Source organism: Mytilus edulis, chromosome 14 (genome assembly GCF_963676685.1).
Source record: "Mytilus edulis chromosome 14, xbMytEdul2.2, whole genome shotgun sequence".
Lineage (NCBI taxonomy): Eukaryota > Metazoa > Mollusca > Bivalvia > Mytilida > Mytilidae > Mytilus > Mytilus edulis.
The window spans coordinates 63,849,752-63,859,532 of NC_092357.1; the positions used below are offsets into that span (position 1 = coordinate 63,849,752).

Genomic DNA, 9,781 nt, shown 5'->3' on the forward strand with positions numbered 1-9,781 from the left:
ATGTCCCTTTATTCCGTAGAACTGAGTTTTGTCTCTCTATTCCGTAGAACTGAGTTATGTTCCTCGATTCCCTAGAACTGAGTTATGTCCCTCTATTCCGTAGAACAGAGTAATGGCCCTTTATTCCGTAAAGCTTAGTTATGGGCCGCTATTCCGTAGAACGGAGCTATGGCCCTCTATTCCGTAGAACTGAGTTATGACCCTCTATTCCGTAGAACTGAGTTATGGCCCTCTATTCCGTAGAACTGAGTTATGGCCCTTTATTCTGTAGAACTGAGTTATGGCCCTCTATTCCGTAGAACTGAGTTATGTCCCTCTATTCCGTAGAACGGAGTTATGGCCCTCTATTCCGTAGAACTGAGTTATGTCCCTCTATTCCGTAGAACTGAGTTATGTCCCTCTATTTCGTAGAACTGAGTTATGTCCATCTATTCCGTAGAACTGAGATATGTCCCTCTATTCCGTAGGACTGAGATATGTCCCTCTATTCCGTAGAACTGAGTTATGTCCCTCTATTCCGTAATCACGAATTACTATTGTTAATGCACACGAGCAAAACACAAGATATTGTCATTTCTCAGTGAAAAAGGGGGAGGGTCAAACCTTCTTGAAAACAATATTGCTATTCAACTACATGTATTAAGCTAGTTAGCTACTACTCATTGCTTCTAATATAAACAGTTTAAATGAAGGTGGCTAAGCCACAAGGGAGAAGCATTTTTCTTTCTTTGTGATAAAACTTTCAAGAATTAGATTTTTCTCTCTCAATAATACTTATGTATTTAAATTAAATGATAACACAGTTTGAGTTAATTTTTTTGTCTTATTTCAGTTCCAGACATATCATTACTTTTAAATATGAGATGACAAACTAAAGGTTTTAAAAAGTCCTGAATAACTGGTAAGCATTTTGATTTATTAGGTAAGCTCTAAATTATTTATTTATGGTATTTGTGCAAATGAAATTACAGTCGGTATGTTAGAAATATGCTTATATGAAAACTGTTGCTATGGTCTTGCTATTAAATGAAAAGGCTTGGTTACTGATCTTTTCGACTCAACATTTCGAGTTAAATCTTGCGGCAACTGATTCTCATGTAACACTGCAAACTCTATTTAGCACTATTTTGATCTGTCATTATTTAATCACGCCATAATACGTGTGATGTCACAATGTTTCCTTTAATACCTCATGTGGATTTCTCACTGATAAAGGGTTTTCACTGAAATACATGTAAAAAGCCTTTTTTTCTCAAATAGAATTATGTGAATGGACAAGTTTTGAAAATTTGCACTTCATTGCACTCTAATTACATGATAAGAATGACTTTCCCAGTAGTTTTGAGGGGTTTCCACAGTATTATATACCAGATGTCCACTAGTAAGAATAGTTATTTTGGTGGGTTTTTTTTTATGAAATCTACATTTTTGCATAATGTCTCTGTCAAAATGCACTTTAAGACACAAGAAAATGTTATAGAATGCTTTAATAGGGTCTGTGTATTGTAATTTAAGGTTATCATCAGAAGTTTTGTCCTTGTTTTGACTAGTAAAGGTATACTGGAAGAAATTAATTATACATACACGTTGTATTAAAAATAATTATTACATTGGTTGCAATGAATTACATTGATTTCCCAGTTAGATAAGTATAGATTATTACATGGCATTTTTCATATCAGACCCTTTATCGGCCCAAGGTTATGATATCAGCCCAAGAGCCGCAGGCTCGAGGGCTAATATCATGAACGAGGGCCGATAAAGGGTCTGATATGAAAAATGACATGTAATTATCTTTTTATCATATACTTCAGCAGAAGAAATACAGACAAGAACTATTAAAATTTAATTTTTTTTGTCTTTTCACTTTCAGATAATATTTACAGCCAACAACCAAAAAAAAATCTTAACTTTAATTGTTTTTATTGATATTACAAGCATTTTATTTATCTTGTCACAACAATTATCATGTTCTTCAATAATATTGTAACCTCATTTATGTCTTTCAAAACATTTTTAACTTAAATCTATTTTGCTCCTCAAACATTTTGTGAAAAGTCTTATCACTTGCCGTTTTCCGCGTTCTTTTGTCGTTTCAAACAAATTTCCGGAAATGCACGAAGTTGCATGTGATAAACGTCACGGAAATTAACGGAAAGGCATGTAATAACATTCCGGAAGCAGTCAATAAAGGTACCTTTATCAGCCCGCTATGGAGTTTCTTAGGAATCTGGTCAATAAACCTAGTAATCCTTTCATAGTCTTTTGATATTTTCAAATGTTATTGAACTGTAAAATTTTAGTAATATTTTATACAAGTATATGATAAAAACCGATAATTTCACATGTGAAATAAACGGAGTTATTTCACTCTCTGACGTCATACAACAATAGGCGTTGTCAAGACGTCGATAACGTCGGATCAAAACAAATTGTCAATGCGTAGGAAAAAGATATAGTTCCTTACATTTTCCACATTAATTTCATAAAAAAAGCCATTTGCCAATGTAATAAAAAGAATAACTATAAATGAATATAGCGATAAAAGTGCCATTGCCATATAGTGCTGAAACGACTTTATTTTTTTTCAGAAATGGACAAAAATACACAGATTTATTCAGAATGTCATACCGATGAAGATCACCTAAAAATATTTGGAAAAATCAGAACTATGGATTTCAATATCTTGTAAGAGAGGATCCAGAGATATCTTAAGCTAATTTCACCTTGTACACCACAGAAAATTGTTAAAATGATGGTTAGTAGTTTTTTTATTTATACCTAGTTATCATAAATGATTTCAGATAAATATTATTGGTAAAGAACAGCAAAAATTCAATAAAATTTTCACTTTTAAAAGCATTACTGGCACGGGGCTGAACACTTTTTTTAGGCACAATCTTAACTTTGTTTACCCCCGAGAGATCCGAAATGAATTGTTTATTCGATTGAAAAAGGCAAGAAAAAACTTACATGTAATATAAATAAATTGTAAGTAAACATGACACAATATAGTCTTTGTTATGCAATTATCACTCTGGTCTACAGGAATAGCTGATAATCAAGGGAGATAACACACTTCACACGAGTAAAGTGAGATACATAATACAGCAGCAAAATGGGAGGCTGATTGGCTCATGGCCTTCCATCCTGGAAAATGCACTATCTTAACCATCACACAAAAAAAACAACCATTTAAACACGATTACATCCTTCATAACCATACTTTAGAACTAGTAACATCTGCAAAATATCTTGGCGTAACCCTACAGTCTAACTTAAAATGGAACATTCACTACAACAACATCGTATCAAATGCAAATAAATCTCTTGGCTTTCTTAGGCGAAACTTAAAAATTTCTAACTCCAGTATCAAATCCCGTGCTTACCAATCAATAGTGAGACCAAAACTCGAATATGCCTGTAGTCTATGGGATCCACACACAGCAGATTATAAAAATAAGCTAGAAATGGTACAGAGGCGTGCGGCCCGATATGTATGTAACAATTACCACAACACCAGTAGCGTTACATCCATGTTAAACGAACTACAATGGCCCTCACTCAGTGAGCGCCGCCTCAAAACCAGACTTATCATGTTCTACAAGGTCATCCATGGACTCATTGCAATCCCATCACTAGTCCTCATACCATCAGATACTAGAACAAGAAAATTACATACTCAAACATTTCGGCAAATATCCACCTCTAAAGACAGCTACAAATGGTCATTCTTTCCGCAAACAATCATTCAATGGAACATGTTGCCACAAGTTGTGGTAGCAAGTCAAACCATTGAAATTTACAGAGATCAGTTGACACCAACTGTTCTCCACAACATAATTTAATTCTATAAATAACAATGTACATATTTTTTAATCACTTGTTGTTTTCTTTCATGTAAATATCACCAAGTATTCTACTAAGTTAAAGATAAATTTTTGTTCATATTTTTAATCATATACTCCGCGCATGCAACAGTTCGTAATCTTCAATAATAATGAAGCTGTAACTGTATATCAGAAGAAGAAGAAGATGTGCTTTTATCCAATGATTTGACCCTGGTTAGTAGATATCATATGCAAATAAACAGAAAAAAACCATGTACATGCATTAAGAAAATCACGAATTACTATTGTTAATGCACACGAGCAAAACACAAGATATTGTCATTTCTCAGTGAAAAAGGGGGAGGGTCAAACCTTCTTGAAAACAATATTGCTATTCAACTACATGTATTAAGCTAGTTAGCTACTACTCATTGCTTCTAATATAAACAGTTTAAATGAAGGTGGCTAAGCCACAAGGGAGAAGCATTTTTCTTTTTTTGTGATAAAACTTTCAAAAATTAGATTTTTCTCTCTCAATAATACTTATGTATTTAAATTAAATGATAACACAGTTTGAGTTAATTTTTTTGTCTTATTTCAGTTCCAGACATATCATTACTTTTAAATATGAGATGACAAACTAAAGGTTTTAAAAAGTCCTGAATAACTGGTAAGCATTTTGATTTATTAGGTAAGCTCTAAATTATTTATTTATGGTATTTGTGCAAATGAAATTACAGTCGGTATGTCAGAAATATGCTTATATGAAAACTGTTGCTATGGTCTTGCTATTAAATGAAAAGGCTTGGTTACTGATCTTTTCGACTCAACATTTCGAGTTAAATCTTGCGGCAACTGATTCTCATGTAACACTGCAAACTCTATTTAGCACTATTTTGATCTGTCATTATTTAATCACGCCATAATACGTGTGATGTCACAATGTTTCCTTTAATACCTCATGTGGATTTCTCACTGATAAAGGGTTTTCACTGAAATACATGTAAAAAGCCTTTTTTTCTCAAATAGAATTATGTGAATGGACAAGTTTTGAAAATTTGCACTTCATTGCACTCTAATTACATGATAAGAATGACTTTCACAGTAGTTTTGAGGGGTTTCCACAGTATTATATACCAGATGTCCACTAGTAAGAATAGTTATTTTGGTGTTTTTTTTTTTATGAAATCTACATTTTTGCATAATGTCTCTGTCAAAATGCACTTTAAGACACAAGAAAATGTTATCGAATGCTTTAATAGGGTCTGTGTATTGTAATTTAAGGTTATCATCAGAAGTTTTGTCCTTGTTTTGACTAGTAAATGTATACTGGAAGAAATTAATTATACATACACGTTGTATTAAAAATAAATGAATATAGCGATAAAAGTGCCATTGCCATATAGTGCTGAAACGACTTTATTTTTTTTCAGAAATGGACAAAAATACACAGATTTATTCAGAATGTCATACCGATGAAGATCACCTAAAAATATTTGGAAAAATCAGAACTATGGATTTCAATATCTTGTAAGAGAGGATCCAGAGATATCTTAAGCTAATTTCACCTTGTACACCACAGAAAATTGTTAAAATGATGGTTAGTAGTTTTTTTATTTATACCTAGTTATCATAAATGATTTCAGATAAATATTATTGGTAAAGAACAGCAAAAATTCAATAAAATTTTCACTTTTAAATGCATTACTGGCACGGGGCTGAACACTTTTTTTAGGCACAATCTTAACTTTGTTTACCCCCGAGAGATCCGAAATGAATTGTTTATTCGATTGAAAAAGGCAAGAAAAAACTTACATGTAATATAAATAAATTGTAAGTAAACATGACACAATATAGTCTTTGTTATGCAATTATCACTCTGGTCTACAGGAATAGCTGATAATCAAGGGAGATAACACACTTCACACGAGTAAAGTGAGATACATAATACAGCAGCAAAATGGGAGGCTGATTGGCTCATGGCCTTCCATCCTGGAAAATGCACTATCTTAACCATCACACAAAAAAAACAACCATTTAAACACGATTACATCCTTCATAACCATACTTTAGAACTAGTAACATCTGCAAAATATCTTGGCGTAACCCTACAGTCTAACTTAAAATGGAACATTCACTACAACAACATCGTATCAAATGCAAATAAATCTCTTGGCTTTCTTAGGCGAAACTTAAAAATTTCTAACTCCAGTATCAAATCCCGTGCTTACCAATCAATAGTGAGACCAAAACTCGAATATGCCTGTAGTCTATGGGATCCACACACAGCAGATTATAAAAATAAGCTAGAAATGGTACAGAGGCGTGCGGCCCGATATGTATGTAACAATTACCACAACACCAGTAGCGTTACATCCATGTTAAACGAACTACAATGGCCCTCACTCAGTGAGCGCCGCCTCAAAACCAGACTTATCATGTTCTACAAGGTCATCCATGGACTCATTGCAATCCCATCACTAGTCCTCATACCATCAGATACTAGAACAAGAAAATTACATACTCAAACATTTCGGCAAATATCCACCTCTAAAGACAGCTACAAATGGTCATTCTTTCCGCAAACAATCATTCAATGGAACATGTTGCCACAAGTTGTGGTAGCAAGTCAAACCATTGAAATTTACAGAGATCAGTTGACACCAACTGTTCTCCACAACATAATTTAATTCTATAAATAACAATGTACATATTTTTTAATCACTTGTTGTTTTCTTTCATGTAAATATCACCAAGTATTCTACTAAGTTAAAGATAAATTTTTGTTCATATTTTTAATCATATACTCCGCGCATGCAACAGTTCGTAATCTTCAATAATAATGAAGCTGTAACTGTATATCAGAAGAAGAAGAAGATGTGCTTTTATCCAATGATTTGACCCTGGTTAGTAGATATCATATGCAAATAAACAGAAAAAAACCATGTACATGCATTAAGAAAATCACGAATTACTATTGTTAATGCACACGAGCAAAACACAAGATATTGTCATTTCTCAGTGAAAAAGGGGGAGGGTCAAACCTTCTTGAAAACAATATTGCTATTCAACTACATGTATTAAGCTAGTTAGCTACTACTCATTGCTTCTAATATAAACAGTTTAAATGAAGGTGGCTAAGCCACAAGGGAGAAGCATTTTTCTTTTTTTGTGATAAAACTTTCAAAAATTAGATTTTTCTCTCTCAATAATACTTATGTATTTAAATTAAATGATAACACAGTTTGAGTTAATTTTTTTGTCTTATTTCAGTTCCAGACATATCATTACTTTTAAATATGAGATGACAAACTAAAGGTTTTAAAAAGTCCTGAATAACTGGTAAGCATTTTGATTTATTAGGTAAGCTCTAAATTATTTATTTATGGTATTTGTGCAAATGAAATTACAGTCGGTATGTTAGAAATATGCTTATATGAAAACTGTTGCTATGGTCTTGCTATTAAATGAAAAGGCTTGGTTACTGATCTTTTCGACTCAACATTTCGAGTTAAATCTTGCGGCAACTGATTCTCATGTAACACTGCAAACTCTATTTAGCACTATTTTGATCTGTCATTATTTAATCACGCCATAATACGTGTGATGTCACAATGTTTCCTTTAATACCTCATGTGGATTTCTCACTGATAAAGGGTTTTCACTGAAATACATGTAAAAAGCCTTTTTTTCTCAAATAGAATTATGTGAATGGACAAGTTTTGAAAATTTGCACTTCATTGCACTCTAATTACATGATAAGAATGACTTTCACAGTAGTTTTGAGGGGTTTCCACAGTATTATATACCAGATGTCCACTAGTAAGAATAGTTATTTTGGTGGTTTTTTTTTTATGAAATCTACATTTTTGCATAATGTCTCTGTCAAAATGCACTTTAAGACACAAGAAAATGTTATCGAATGCTTTAATAGGGTCTGTGTATTGTAATTTAAGGTTATCATCAGAAGTTTTGTCCTTGTTTTGACTAGTAAAGGTATACTGGAAGAAATTAATTATACATACACGTTGTATTAAAAATAAATGAATATAGCGATAAAAGTGCCATTGCCATATAGTGCTGAAACGACTTTATTTTTTTTCAGAAATGGACAAAAATACACAGATTTATTCAGAATGTCATACCGATGAAGATCACCTAAAAATATTTGGAGAAATCAGAACTATGGATTTCAATATGGGACAATACCCCTAATGCGCCTTGAAATGAGGAACACAAAAGTCACGTGTAAACAAAAAATCTCTGTGTAGTGATATTTGACACATTTCTATGATAAACAAATGACTGAGCTGAACCATTAGTGTTAATTTAGAAAATAAGGGAACACAGAATAAGGCCAAAATAAAAAGATAGTATGTTTGCCCAAACGCGACCGACCCAAAATAAACCCGCCGACTCAAATTCTTTTTTGACGTTTTTTTGAAGAATTTTTTTTTTTCGGATTTTTTTGGGGTCCGCTCCGTCATCGTACAAAACTTAATGTTTGTCGTCTTTGCGTTTGAAAGTAACTGTGAATAAGATTAAAAGAAAGCGTATAAGAGACGCAGTTAATCGATATTCGATGTTCTCTGTTTTAATCTTCTGATTTAACGAACGTAAAGAAGTAAAACATGTGAAGTGGCACAGTTTTTTTTTACGCTGTAGTTGTCTGTACTACCAAACCCTTACCTATATGCTCAATGTTAATTTCATCGTGTTATCGAATATCTGATTAGAATATTCAGGTTGATTTGTTCAAAACCATGTGCAATCGAATATTTTCAATGTTATTCTGACAGGAAATGGATCATTTACAATCTTGCAAGAAGATTTTGTTTTTACTGAATAAAAAGGAATTATTTCTTGATAAATTGTTGTCTTTAACTATAATCTTCCTGTATCATGTAAATTAGATGCCCTTTTATTCAAATAGTTCAAATTTACAAGTCTCATTAGACAGGTTCAGAACGTTGCTGTTTGGGAGAATTTGATAAAACTATAATTGCTCACAGAATCAGAAATATAATCTTAACTGAATGTAACTCCTTCTGAATAATTTATTGCAATATAAATATAAATCCTTTTTGACAAGAGAAATCTGACTTTTGTCAGAAATATTTTTTTCACATGTGCAAAAGTAAAAACATGTTATTGACGCCATATTGGATGTTTATACAAATTTGTGAGGAAGCCTCTAGAACCATCATCCATGACCTAAAAATAAATAGTGTTCAGAAAACGTTAACTTTGTGTAATTATATTTTATCAACAAGGATTATTTTCAAAAATTAAACTTGATTATTTAAAGAAATAAAATTATAACAAATACGTTTTTAGTTTGGAGATTCTACAGAACATGCTTTGATCTATTTATAGCCAAATTAGTTTACCTGTAATATATTTTTTTTTTTCAAAACATAAAAAAGACACTAAGGATGATAGATAATAATTCATATAAATATTTAAGGACATTTAATCTATTTTAATAGAAATAGGATTTAAAAACTGCAAACAAATTTAATCATTATATATTAAATCAGCTGAATTTCTTTTTTACACAAACATCGTGTTGATGCAACTGTTGAAATCACTTCATAAATCCACCAGCCCTTTCACACAGTTAGCAATTGTCAGGGTTATAAACATCTCAGGATACAAATCATATTTAGACTAATTTATTTATAGAGGTTTTAAATTCATGGCTTTTGGTTGTCTCTACAAAGGTTTGACGGGAAAATAAAGATATACTGTTATAAGATCTTTTAATATTTTCATGCAAATTCTGATAAAAAAAAAAAAAAAAGAATTTGCCTACCTACCTACCCACACCCAGTCATCATGGGTCGGGTTTGGGCAAACTGAAATATTTTTAATTGTGGCCTAAATGTGTAAAAACCATGGAGCTATGAAATGTGTTCAAAGTATTAAAATTTCAAAGAACTTATTGTGTT

The 9,781-nt window shown here is 32.1% G+C and overlaps 1 long non-coding RNA gene across 1 annotated transcript; it reads left to right on the forward strand.

Moving 5' to 3' along the window:
- The first annotated feature begins 530 nt into the window (after positions 1-530).
- LOC139502574 (uncharacterized) lies at positions 531-8,179 on the forward strand. The gene is made up of 6 exons (XR_011658885.1): positions 531-901; positions 2,592-2,758; positions 4,432-4,500; positions 5,264-5,430; positions 7,104-7,172; positions 7,936-8,179. It is a non-coding gene; the product is annotated as an uncharacterized lncRNA (long non-coding RNA).
- The last annotated feature ends 1,602 nt before the right edge of the window (positions 8,180-9,781 follow it).